Here is a 10,551-nt window from a genome sequence, read left to right on the forward strand (position 1 = left end):
ACTCGGCAGACCTCCGTGCAGCCTCTAGAACACGATGGGAGATGTTTTCTGTGCTGGCACAGTTTCTCCTTGCCAGACAGAGTGGAAAAGCTTTTTGCTAAGATGTAGAGGAGAAGAGAGGCTAAAGACGAAGGTACGGTGCTCTGCAGAGCTAAGCACCGCTCCCGGGTCTCTTTCGGAAGAAGACGCACACTGCAGAGCACTGTGAGCGGCAGAATCCTCTTTGCGCGAAGAAGCAGCTTTTTCGTCTCCGGGAGCCGGAGAGAGCGGCAACTTCGCAAAGGTGATGAAACAAGCTGTACAACACTGCGATTGTGTGCGCAGCTTGCCAACTGAGAGAAAACAGTACCTGACAACTCTCCTGCCTTTTCTATTCACATGAATATTCGATTGCAAGCTGTTTTGGACAACTTTCTTTCTCTTCTTGCAAAACACTCGGCAGACCTCCGTGCAGCCTCTAGAACACGATGGGAGATGTTTTCTGGGCTGGCAAAGTTTCTCCTTGCCAGACAGAGTGGAAAAGCTTTTTGCTAAGTTGTAGACGAGAAGAGAGGCTAAAGACGAAGGTACGGTGCTCTGCAGAGCTAAGCACCGCTCCCGGACCTCTTTCGGCAGAAGGCGCACACCGCAGAGCACTGTGAGCGGCAGAATCGTCTTTGCGCGAAGAAGCAGCTTCTTCGTCTCCAGGAGCCGGAGAGAGCGGCAGCTTCGCAAAGGTGATGAAACAAGCTGTACAACACTGCGATTGTGTGCGCAGCTTGCCAACTGAGAGAAAACAGTACCTGACCACTCTCCTGCCTTTTCTATTCACATGAACATTCGATTGCAAGCTGTTTTGGACAACTTTCTTTCTCTTCTTGCAAAACACTCGGCAAACCTCCGTGCAGCCTCTAGAACACGATGGGAGATGTTTTCTGTGCTGGAACAGTTTCTCCTTGCCAGACAGAGTGGAAAAGCTTTTTGCTGAGATGTAGACGAGAAGAGAGGCTAAAGACGAAGGTACGGTGCTCTGCAGAGCTAAGCACCGCTCCCGGGCCTCTTTCGGCAGAAGGCGCACACAGCAGAGCACTGTGAGCGGCAGAATCGTCTTTGCGCGAAGAAGCAGCTTCTTCGTCTCCGGGAGCCGGAGAGAGCGGCAGCTTCGCAAAGGTGATGAAACAAGCTGTACAACACTGCGATTGTGTGCGCAGCTTGCCAACTGAGAGAAAACAGTACCTGACACTCTCCTGCCTTTTCTAATCGCATGAACATTCGATTGCAAGCTCTTTTGGACAACTTTCTTTCTCTTCTTGCAAAACACTCGGCAGACCTGCGTGCAGCCTCTAGAACACGATGGGAGATGTTTTCTGTGCTGGCACAGTTTCTCCTTGCCAGACAGAGTGGAAAAGCTTTTTGCTAAGATGTAGACGAGAAGAGAGGCTAAAGAAGCAGGTATGGTGCTCTGCAGAGCTAAGCACCGCTCCCGGGCCTCTTTCGGCAGAAGGCGCACACCGCAGAGCACTGTGAGCGGCAGAATCGTCTTTGCGCGAAGAAGCAGCTTCTTCGTCTCCGGGAGCCGGAGAGAGCGGCAGCTTCGCAAAGGTGATGAAACAAGCTGTACAACACTGCGATTGTGTGCGCAGCTTGCCAACTGAGAGAAAAGAGTACCTGACCACTCTCCTGCCTTTTCTATTCACATGAACATTCGATTGCAAGGTGTTTTGGACAATTTTCTTTCTCTTCTTGCAAAACACTCGGCAGACCTGCGTGCAGCCTCTAGAACACGATGGGAGATGTTTTTTGTGCTGGCACAGTTTCTCCTTGCCAGACAGAGTGGAAAAGCTTTTTGCTAATATGTAGAGGAGAAGAGAGGCTAAAGACGAAGGTACGGTGCTCTGCAGAGCTAAGCACCGCTCCCGGGTCTCTTTCGGCAGAAGACGCACACCGCAGAGCACTGTGAGCGGCAGAATCCTCTTTGCGCGAAAACGCAGCTTTTTCGTCTCCGGGAGCCAGAGAGAGCGGCAACTTCGCAAAGGTGATGAAACAAGCTGTACAACACTGCGATTGTGTGCGCAGCTTGCCAACTGAGAGAAAACAGTACCTGACCACTCTCCTGCCTTTTCTATTCACATGAACATTCGATTGCAAGCTGTTTTGGACAACTTTCTTTCTCTTCTTGCAAAACACTCGGCAGACCTCCGTGCAGGCTCTAGAACACGATGGGAGATGTTTTCTGTGCTGGCAAAGTTTCTCCTTGCCAGACAGAGTGGAAAAGCTTTTTGCTAAGATGTAGACGAGAAGAGAGGCTAAAGACGAAGGTACGGTGCTCTGCAGAGCTAAGCACAGCGCCCGGGCGTCTTTCGGCGGAAGGCGCACACCGCAGAGCACTGTGAGCGGCAGAATCGTCTTTGCGCGAAGAAGCAGCTTCTTCGTCTCCAGGAGCCGGAGAGAGCGGCAGCTTCGCAAAGGTGATGAAACAAGCTGTACAACACTGCGATTGTGTGCGCAGCTTGCCAAGTGAGAGAAAACAGTACCTGACCACTCTCCTGCCTTTTCTATTCACATGAACATTCGATTGCAAGCTGTTTTGGACAACTTTCTTTCTCTTCTTGCAAAACACTCGGCAGACCTCCGTGCAGCCTCTAGAACACGATGGGAGATGTTTTCTGTGCTGGCAAAGTTTCTCCTTGCCAGACAGAGTGGAAAAGCTTTTTGCTAAGATGTAGAGGAGAAGAGAGGCTAAAGACAAAGGTACGGTGCTCTGCAGAGCTAAGCACCGCTCCCGGACCTCTTTCGGCAGAAGGCGCACACCTCAGAGCACTGTGAGCGGCAGAATTGTCTTTGCGCGAAGAAGCAGCTTCTTCGTCTCCGGTAGCAGGAGAGAGCGGCAGCTTCGCAAAGGTGATGAAACAAGCTGTACAACACTGCGATTGTGAGCGCAGCTTGCCAACTGAGAGAAAACAGTACCTGACCACTCTCCTGCCTTTTCTATTCACATGAACATTCGATTGCAAGCTGTTTTGGACAACTTTCTTTCTCTTCTTGCAAAACACTCGGCAAACCTCCGTGCAGCCTCTAGAAGACGATGGGAGATGTTTTCTGTGCTGGCACAGTTTCTCCTTGCCAGACAGAGTGGAAAAGCTTTTTGCTGAGATGTAGACGAGAAGAGAGGCTAAAGACGAAGGTACGGTGCTCTGCAGAGCTAAGCACCGCTCCCGGGCCTCTTTCAGCAGAAGGCGCACACCGCAGAGCACTGTGAGCGGCAGAATCGTCTTTGCGCGAAGAAGCAGCTTCTTCGTCTCCGGGAGCCGGAGAGAGCGGCAACTTCGCTAAGGTGATGAAACAAGCTTTACAACACTGCGATTGTGTGCGCAGCTTGCCAACTGAGAGAAAACAGTACCTGACCACTCTCCTGTCTTTTCTATTCACATGAACATTCGATTGCAAGCTGTTTTGGACAACTTTCTTTCTCTTCTTGCAAAACACTCGGCAGACCTCCGTGCAGCCTCTAGAACACGATGGGAGATGTTTTCTGTGCTGGCACAGTTTCTCCTTGCCAGACAGAGTGGAAAACCTTTTTCTAAAATATAGACAAGAAGAGAGGCTAAAGACGAAGGTACGGTGCTCTGCAGAGCGAAGCACCGCTCCCGGACCTCTTTCGACAGAAGGCGCACACCGCAGAGCACTGTGAGCGGCAGAATCGTCTTTGCGCGAAGAAGCAGCTTCTTCGTCTCCGGGAGCCGGAGAGAGCGGCAGCTTTGCAAAGGTGATGAAACAAGCTGTACAACACTGCGATTGTGTGCGCAGCATGACAACTGAGAGAAAACAGTACCTGACCACTCTCCTGCCTTTTCTATACACATGAACATTCGATTGCAAGCTGTTTTGGACAACTTTGTTTCTCTTCTTGCAAAACACTCGGCAGACCTCCGTGCAGCCTCTAGAACACGATGGGAGATGTTTTTTGTGCTGGCACAGTTTCTCCTTGCCAGACAGAGTGGAAAAGCTTTTTGCTAAGATGTAGACGAGAAGAGAGGCTAAAGACGAAGGTACGGTGCTCTGCAGAGCTAAGCACCGCTCCCGGGTCTCTTTCGGCAGAAGACGCACACCGCAGAGTACTGTGAGCGGCAGAATCGTCTTTGCGCGAAGAAGCAGCTTCTTCGTCTCCGGGAGACGGAGAGAGCGGCAGCTTCGCAAAGGTGATGAAACAAGCTGTACAACACTGCGATTGTGTGCGCAGCTTGCCAACTGAGAGAAAACAGTACCTGACCACTCTCCTGCCTTTTCTATTCACATGAACATTCGATTGCAAGCTGTTTTGGACAACTTTCTTTCTCTTCTTGCAAAACACTCGGCAGACCTCCGTGCAGCCTCTAGAACACGATGGGAGATGTTTTCTGTGCTGGCACAGTTTCTCCTTGCCAGACAGAGTGGAAAAGCTTTTTGCTATGATGTAGACGAGAAGAGAGACTAAAGACGAAGGTACGGTGCTCTGCAGAGCTAAGCACAGCCCCCGGGCCTCTTTCGGCAGAAGGCGCACACCGCAGAGCACTGTGAGCGGCAGAATCGTCTTTGCGCGAAGAAGCAGCTTCTTCGTCTCCGGGAGCCGGAGAGAGCGGCAGCTTCGCAAAGGTGATGAAACAAGCTGTACAACACTGCGATTGTGTGCGCAGCTTGCCAACTGAGAGAAAACAGTACCTGACCACTCTCCTGCCTTTTCTATTCACATGAACATTCGATTGCAAGCTGTTTTGGACAACTTTCTTTCATTTCTTGCAAAACACTCGGCAAACCTCCGTGCAGCCTCTAGAACACGATGGGAGATGTTTTTTGTGCTGGCACAGTTTCTCCTTGCCAGACAGAGTGGAAAAGCTTTTTGCTGAGATGTAGACGAGAAGAGAGGCTAAAGACGAAGGTACGGTGCTCTGCAGAGCTAAGCACCGCTCCCGGGCCTCTTTCGGCAGAAGGCGCACACCGCAGAACACTGTGAGCGGCAGAATCGTCTTTGCGCGAAGAAGCAGCTTCTTCGGCTCCGGGAGCCGGAGAGAGCGGCAGCTTCGCAAAGGTGATGAAACAAGCTGTACAACACTGCGATTGTGTGCGCAGCTTGCCAACTGAGAGAAAACAGTACCTGACACTCTCCTGCCTTTTCTAATCGCATGAACACTCGATTGCAAGCTGTTTTGGACAACTTTTTTTCTATTCTTGCAAAACACTCGGCAGACCTCCGTGCAGCCTCTAGAACACGATGGGAGATGTTTTCTGTGCTGGCACAGTTTCTCCTTGCCAGACAGAGTGGAAAAGCTTTTTGCTAAGATGTAGACGAGAAGAGAGGCTAAAGAAGCAGGTATGGTGCTCTGCAGAGCTAAGCACCGCTCCCGGACCTCTTTCGGCAGAAGGCGCACACCGCAGAGCACTGTGAGCGGCAGAATCGTCTTTGCGCGAAGAAGCAGCTTCTTCGTCTCCGGGAGACGGAGAGAGCGGCAGCTTCGCAAAGGTGATGAAACAAGCTGTACAACACTGCGATTGTGTGCGCAGCTTGCCAACTGAGAGAAAACAGTACCTGACCACTCTCCTGCCTTTTCTATTCACATGAACATTCGATTGCAAGCTGTTTTGGACAACTTTCTTTCATTTCTTGAAAAACACTCGGCAGACCTCCGTGCAGCCTCTAGAACACGATGGGAGGTGTTTTTTGTGCTGGCACAGTTTCTCCTTGCCAGACAGAGTGGAAAAGCTTTTTCCTGAGATGTAGACGAGAAGAGAGGCTAAAGACGAAAGTACGGTGCTCTGCAGAGCTAAGCACCGCTCCCGGACCTCTTTCGGCAGAAGGCGCACACCGCAGAGCACTGTGAGCGGCAGAATCGTCTTTGCGCGAAGAAGCAGCTTCTTCGTCTCCGGGAGACGGAGAGAGCGGCAGCTTCGCAAAGGTGATGAAACAAGCTGTACAACACTGCGATTGTGTGCGCAGCTTGCCAACTGAGAGAAAACAGTACCTGACCACTCTCCTGCCTTTTCTATTCACATGAACATTCGATTGCAAGCTGTTTTGGACAACTTTCTTTCTCTTCTTGCAAAACACTCGGCAGACCTCCGTGCAGCCTCTAGAACACGATGGGAGATGTTTTTTGTGCTGGCACAGTTTCTCCTTGCCAGACAGAGTGGAAAAGATTTTGCTAATATGTAGAGGAGAAGAGAGGCTAAAGACGAAAGTACGGTGCTCTGCAGAGCTAAGCACCGCTCCCGGGTCTCTTTCGGCAGAAGACGCACACCGCAGAGCACTGTGAGCGGCAGAATCCTCTTTGCGCGAAAACGCAGCTTTTTCGTCTCCGGGAGCCAGAGAGAGCGGCAACTTCGCAAAGGTGATGAAACAAGCTGTACAACACTGCGATTGTGTGCGCAGCTTGCCAACTGAGAGAAAACAGTACCTGACCACTCTCCTGCCTTTTCTATTCACATGAACATTCGATTGGAAGCTGTTTTGGACAACTTTCTTTCTCTTCTTGCAAAACACTCGGCAGACCTCCGTGCAGCCTCTAGAACACGATGGGAGATGTTTTCTGTGCTGGCACAGTTTCTCCTTGCCAGACGTTGTGGAAAAGCTTTTTGCTAAGATGTAGACGAGAAGAGAGGCTAAAGACGAAGGTACGGTGCTCTGCAGAGCTAAGCACCGCTCCCGGACCTCTTTCGGCAGAAGACGCACACTGCAGAGCACTGTGAGCGGCAGAATTGTCTTTGCGCGAAGAAGCAGCTTCTTCGTCTCCGGTAGCCGGAGAGAGCGGCAGCTTCGCAAAGGTGATGAAACAAGCTGTACAACACTGCGATTGTGTGCGCAGCTTGCCAACTGAGAGAAAACAGTACCTGACCACTCTCCTGCCTTTTCTATTCACATGAACATTCGATTGCAAGCTGTTTTGGACAACTTTCTTTCTCTTCTTGCAAAACACTCGGCAAACATCCGTGCAGCCTCTAGAAGACGATGGGAGATGTTTTCTGTGCTGGCAAAGTCTCTCCTTGCCAGACAGAGTGGAAAAGCTTTTTGCTGAGATGTAGACGAGAAGAGAGGCTAAAGACGAAGGTACGGTGCTCTGCAGAGCTAAGCACCGATCCCGGGCCTCTTTCAGCAGAAGGCGCACACCGCAGAGCACTGTGAGCGGCAGAATCGTCTTTGCGCGAAGAAGCAGCTTCTTCGTCTCCGGGAGCCGGAGAGAGCGGCAACTTCGCAAAGGTGATGAAACAAGCTGTACAACACTGCGATTGTGTGCGCAGCTTGCCAACTGAGAGAAAACAGTACCTGACCACTCTCCTGCCTTTTCTATCCACATGAACATTCGATTGCAAGCTGTTTTGGACAACTTTCTTTCTCTTCTTGCAAAACACTCGGCAGACCTCCGTGCAGCCTCTAGAACACGATGGGAGATGTTTTCTGTGCTGGCAAAGTTTCTCCTTGCCAGACAGAGTGGAACAGCTTTTTGCTGAGATGTAGACGAGAAGAGAGGCTAAAGACGAAGGTATGGTGCTCTGCAGAGCTAAGCACAGCTCCCGGGCGTCTTTCGGCGGAAGGCGCACACCGCACAGCACTGTGAGCGGCAGAATCGTCTTTGCGCGAAGAAGCAGCTTCTTCGTCTCCGGGAGCCGGAGAGAGCGGCAGCTTCGCAAAGGTGATGAAACAAGCTGTACAACACTGCGATTGTGTGCGCAGCTTGCCAACTGAGAGAAAACAGTACCTGACCACTCTCCTGCCTTTTCTATTCACATGAACATTCGATTGCAAGCTGTTTTGGACAACTTTCTTTCTCTTCTTGCAAAACACTCGGCAGACCTCCGTGCAGGCTCTAGAACACGATGGGAGATGTTTTCTGTGCTGGCAAAGTTTCTCCTTGCCAGACAGAGTGGAAAAGCTTTTTGCTAAAATGTAGAGGAGAAGAGAGGCTAAAGACGAAGGTACGGTGCTCTGCAGAGCTAAGCACCGCTCCCGGACCTCTTTCGGCAGAAGGCGCACACCTCAGAGCACTGTGAGCGGCAGAATTGTCTTTGCGCGAAGAAGCAGCTTCTTCGTCTCCGGGAGCCGGAGAGAGCGGCAGCTTCGCAAAGGTGATGAAACAAGCTGTACAACACTGCGATTGTGTGCGCAGCTTGCCAACTGAGAGAAAACAGTACCTGACCACTCTCCTGCCTTTTCTATTCACATGAACATTCGATTGCAAGCTGTTTTGGACAACTTTCTTTCTCTTCTTGCAAAACACTCGGCAGACCTCCGTGCAGCCTCTAGAACACTATGGGAGATGTTTTCTGTGCTGGCAAAGTTTCTCCTTGCCAGACAGAGTGGAAAAGCTTTTTGCTAAGATGTAGACGAGAAGAGAGGCTAAAGACGAAGGTACGGTGCTCTGCAGAGCTAAGCACAGCTCCCGGGCGTCTTTCGGCGGAAGGCGCACACCGCAGAGCACTGTGAGCGGCAGAATCGTCTTTGCGCGAAGAAGCAGCTTCTTCGTCTCCAGGAGCCGGAGAGAGCGGCAGCTTCGCAAAGGTGATGAAACAAGCTGTACAACACTGCGATTGTGTGCGCAGCTTGCCAAGTGAGAGAAAACAGTACCTGACCACTCTCCTGCCTTTTCTATTCACATGAACATTCGATTGCAAGCTGTTTTGGACAACTTTCTTTCTCTTCTTGCAAAACACTCGGCAGACCTCCGTGCAGCCTCTAGAACACGATGGGAGATGTTTTCTGTGCTGGCAAAGTTTCTCCTTGCCAGACAGAGTGGAAAAGCTTTTTGCTAAGATGTAGACGAGAAGAGAGGCTAAAGACGAAGGTACGGTGCTCTGCAGAGCTAAGCACCGCTCCCGGACCTCTTTCGGCAGAAGGCGCACACCTCAGAGCACTGTGAGCGGCAGAATTGTCTTTGCGCGAAGAAGCAGCTTCTTCGTCTCCGGTAGCCGGAGAGAGCGGCAGCTTCGCAAAGGTGATGAAACAAGCTGTACAACACTGCGATTGTGTGCGCAGCTTGCCAACTGAGAGAAAACAGTACCTGACCACTCTCCTGCCTTTTCTATTCACATGAACATTCGATTGCAAGCTGTTTTGGACAACTTTCTTTCTCTTCTTGCAAAACACTCGGCAAACCTCCGTGCAGCCTCTAGAACACGATGGGAGATGTTTTCTGTGCTGGCACAGTTTCTCCTTGCCAGACAGAGTGGAAAAGCTTTTTGCTGAGATGTAGACGAGAAGAGAGGCTAAAGACGAAGGTACGGTGCTCTGCAGAGCTAAGCACCGCTCCCGGGCCTCTTTCAGCAGAAGGCGCACACCGCAGAGCACTGTGAGCGGCAGAATCGTCTTTGCGCGAAGAAGCAGCTTCTTCGTCTCCGGGAGCCGGAGAGAGCGGCAACTTCGCAAAGGTGATGAAACAAGCTGTACAACACTGCGATTGTGTGCGCAGCTTGCCAACTGAGAGAAAACAGTACCTGACCACTCTCCTGCCTTTTCTATTCACATGAACATTCGATTGCAAGCTGTTTTGGACAACTTTCTTTCTCTTCTTGCAAAACACTCGGCAAACCTCCGTGCAGCCTCTAGAACACGATGGGAGATGTTTTCTGTGCTGGCACAGTTTCTCCTTGCCAGACAGAGTGGAAAACATTTTTCTAAAATATAGACGAGAAGAGAGGCTAAAGACGAAGGTACGGTGCTCTGCAGAGCGAAGCACCGCTCCCGGACCTCTTTCGACAGAAGGCGCACACCGCAGAGCACTGTGAGCGGCAGAATCGTCTTTGCGCGAAGAAGCAGCTTCTTCGTCTCCGGGAGCCGGAGAGAGCGGCAGCTTCGCAAAGGTGATGAAACAAGCTGTACAACACTGCGATTGTGTGCGCAGCATGACAACTGAGAGAAAACAGTACCTGACCACTCTCCTGCCTTTTCTATTCACATGAACATTCGATTGCAAGCTGTTTTGGACAACTTTCTTTCTCTTCTTGCAAAACACTCGGCAGACCTCCGTGCAGCCTCTAGAACACGATGGGAGATGTTTTTTGTGCTGGCACAGTTTCTCCTTGCCAGACAGAGTGGAAAAGCTTTTTGCTAAGATGTAGACGAGAAGAGAGGCTAAAGACGAAGGTACGGTGCTCTGCAGAGCTAAGCACCACTCCCGGGTCTCTTTCGGCAGAAGACGCACACTGCAGAGCACTGTGAGCGGCAGAATCGTCTTTGCGCGAAGAAGCAGCTTCTTCGTCTCCGGGAGCCGGAGAGAGCGGCAACTTCGCAAAGGTGATGAAACAAGCTGTACAACACTGCGATTGTGTGCGCAGCTTGCCAACTGAGAGAAAACAGTACCTGACCACTCTCCTGCCTTTTCTATCCACATTAACATTCGATTGCAAGCTGTTTTGGACAACTTTCTTTCTCTTCTTGCAAAACACTCGGCAGACCTCCGTGCAGCCTCTAGAACACGATGGGAGATGTTTTCTGTGCTGGCAAAGTTTCTCCTTGCCAGACAGAGTGGAAAAGCTTTTTGCTAAGATGTAGACGAGAAGAGAGGCTAAAGACGAAGGTACGGTGCTCTGCAGAGCTAAGCACAGCTC

The sequence above is a fragment of the Melozone crissalis genome, unplaced genomic scaffold (genome assembly GCF_028551555.1).
Source record: "Melozone crissalis strain CALT ecotype California unplaced genomic scaffold, PUWL_Pcris_2 ptg000155l_1, whole genome shotgun sequence".
Taxonomy (NCBI): Eukaryota; Metazoa; Chordata; class Aves; order Passeriformes; family Passerellidae; genus Melozone; species Melozone crissalis.